Consider the following 3,683-nt stretch of genomic DNA (forward strand, 5'->3'; position numbering starts at 1 on the left):
ATGCACCACAAGAGCTACACCCTCACAGCTTAGCATAGCAGAGCACCCATCTGTTAAGAAAATATAGACCCTCTGCAGCTCTCAATCTTGGGCTCTGGGAAGAGGTTGGAAGAAAGAGCAGAGCTTTAAGGAACCTCCTCTGGGTTGTTTCAACATTCTTCTTATTGATGCAGAGAGTCTTTTGTTCAGCCAGCTAGACGAGGAATTGCATCTGGAATCTGATATTATAAAGCAACACTTTTTTAATTTTTTTATTTTCACCAGTGTAAACTTTATGTAGCCTTAATGTTGTTTGTTATATTGTAGATTTATTACTAATTGGCCAAATGACTTCTCAGTTGATCTAGTCAAATATATTACAATTTTTTTTCACACACACACACACACACACACACACACACATATATATATATATATATATATATATATATATATATATATATTTAAATTATGTATGAATATGTGTTAAAACCTGATATTACATCCACATAGTTAACCTCCTATAAGCGCTAATAGGTGTCATGTTGTTCCCGTGACTGCGTCTCAGTTGGCGTTCTATTGGGGTTATAGTGCACTACAATGTCTTACCCTATGTCATGAGCACATATAGTGAATATGAAAAATTGATATGAAAAAATAAATGACAGATTTGTGATCTCACTACCATCACCAATGTTCCCTTTGTATGGTTTATCCAATTTAAGCCCACATTTAAGCGCCACTGCTAATGTTCACGGTCGTTAATATTTGAATGCATTCAAATAGCTTTTAATTCAATTAAAATGATGGTAAAATTTCTGTTATGGTACATACCTATACTTCAAAAATGGTTTTAGTATCTAAAAAGCCTTTTTTTAAAAACAAACAAACAAACAAACAAACAAAACATTTTGTCTTTAAGTCCAGCATTAAAGACCCCATCCACTTCCTCTGGCTCCTTTCTTAGTTCAGCTACTGAAAGAAAAGCACTTCTTCTTTTAAAAAGCACGATGTCCAACCAACCGCATTACACAGCTGATGGTAAACTTCTGGGCCTCTTTCAATTCATAGTGCTGACCTTTTGGTGTACCACACTCCATCGCAGTTTATTTATTTGAACTTTGTATCATGCCTAACTCTCAGCTATTCATAAGGACACTGGGCTCAGTTTTCTTGTAGGGCTCCAAGGGTAAGATCACTTACTTTCACGGTGGTTGTGGCCCATTTTCTGTTTTCCAAGCCTATAGTTCTCTTACACCTACATTTTAAATGCTTGCATTTTGTGAATGCGTAATTACAGTGCATTGTGCGCGCTGACTATAGTATAGCGATTGCCTGTCTACTTGCATTAGAGTAATTTAATTGTGTGGGCATCTCGAGACGGCGCTCTTTTTAGATCAATCTGAAGTCCATCGCAAAAACCTTGTGTTTTCCACAAGATGCTGGGGGAGCAGGGGTTGTCACCGCTTGTTGTTGTTACATGATCGACCTCTGAATTAAGGCCGCAGCCAAAGAGAGCGTGGAGGATTTACGCGTTCAGAAACTCCCTCTTGTGAAAGCGCGTTTGTCTTGTGTGTTGTTCCTTCCATTCACTTTCTGATGAGTGCTCCATTTCTTTAAACATGTCTCAAAGTGAAGGGAGCTTTGTCTGAAGGTGCTGCGAATCATGCCGCATAAAGCCTAGCACTGATACCCCTCTTAATTGGTACGTTCTTTGAGGTGGAAGTGCAGGCTGGCTAGCAACAGGCATGGTCTACCAACGGGTGGCGCTCAGTCACAGTGGAACTCGACTCTCAGTGGTTGTGGAAACTCACACCATATTCTGTGGGTCTGTTTTTGTTTTAGGGTTTGGGTACTTCAAGCCTGCACTGTCTTTGTTGCAGGCTTAAGCTTAGAATATATGTGTGTGTGTGTATGTAAAATATATATATATATATATATATATATATATATATATATATATATATATATATATATAAACAAACACCAACCTTTTGTTGAGTACTTATACAGTTAAATATATAGAGTAAAGACGGTCACAATGCCAGCTACAAAGTTCTACATAACAACTTACCTCCCCATCCTAATTTCTCCAAATTTTTGTCAATCAATCCCAGTTTTTAAAACCTAGTAACCGTGTCAGTCTTTCCCCACAAACAACACATAGGGCTGATCAAAGTTACCGCATGGTAATTGGTCTCTATTTACACTCCAAAACAAACACGCATTCTGCTGAGGTGGCTCCATGCTGACTGCACCCTCTACCCTGTGTTCACAGCGTGGGCGGCAGAATCCTGGAATCCACACACGTACCTGAGCCGACTAAGGTGCAAACTGACCTCTTTCTGATGCCATGGCCCAAGCTTATCAGCTGGTTCACGGTGAATTGCGACCGCGCTGCAAGAAACCACGCGGCCTCTCTTTGATCTGGTTGAACTGCCGGTGTTGGGTTTAAAGCAGTACATTGCTCTGAGCTTGGCTTGGTTTGACCCACTGCATCATTGTGATATGAGGTCCTCTGGAAGTGATGTGACATTTCATCTAGTTTCATGTCGAAGACTTATAGTATACATGCTTCCTTCTGGGTCAGAGCTCACATTTTCTGTTTATGGGTACCTTCTATCTCTGCATGCTAATCACCACCATGAGCACATCTCAATCAGATTAGTGTGGAATGCCTAAACCCTACTGCGGGGGACGAAAGAAGCATTCAGACAATGCAAGGTATGATTACAACCTATTAAAAACCGGTTGAAAATGGGCGTGCATTTTTACTTTTTCACAAGCATAAAAGAAAAGTTATGGTTATCTGTTTATGCCCCACAGAGATGGGCAGGATGATTATACATGATTCCCATGTAGGAAGATTTGAGCTCACGTATACAAACATCAACAGCATTTGCACAGAAATGTTGAACTTTTTTATAGTTATAATGATTAATATGTAAGTAGAAATGATTGTGGTTCAAGTGACAAGAAAGACCTTTTAAAAACTTAAGCATGTCAGAAGTATGAATTGGCAACCTGGGAAAACCAGAAAATCAGAGGTTCCTGTGGCTGAATTCGGGGCTAAAATAAAAGACGATATAATCTATAAGACAATGTAAGTAAGATCAGGTTTGGGACAAAATTGGGTTTTGACGCCTGTGACATACATATAAATAAATTTCACCAATGTAACATGGACATGTTTTTATTTATTTTTTAATCTTACCTAGTCTTTCTTCCTGCAAAGATCATGTTGGGTAAAAGGCTAATTTAATAGAAATGGTGCTAAAAACAGTCAGTCTGCCTGGACTAAAGCAAAGTGCACACTACACAGCTTTCAAAATCTCAGAACCACAGACTCTTTCACACTACTCTTTCATGACTACAATTGCTTGTGATTTGGTGATCCCTAAATAAGCACAAGAGTTGTCTATCATGTGACTTTGTCGCTATTTTATTATTTATTTATTTATGTCCAGAGTGTCCTCAACCTCGTGCCCTGAGTTCCCTGGGATAGGCTCCAAGCGCCCCATGACCCTGTGTAGGATAAGCGGTACATGAAATGGATGGATGGAGGACAAATCATTTCCTATAGAAACATTATTATTGCGCTTATAGTTTGCCCTCACACTTCCACACAAACACATGGTGGTAGAGCTTGGTTTAGACACTGTGCTCCAAAATAAGTGTGCAACTGTGAAATTGAGGCTAAACTT

The sequence above is a fragment of the Ictalurus furcatus genome, chromosome 10 (assembly GCF_023375685.1).
Source record: "Ictalurus furcatus strain D&B chromosome 10, Billie_1.0, whole genome shotgun sequence".
NCBI classification, from domain to species: domain Eukaryota; kingdom Metazoa; phylum Chordata; class Actinopteri; order Siluriformes; family Ictaluridae; genus Ictalurus; species Ictalurus furcatus.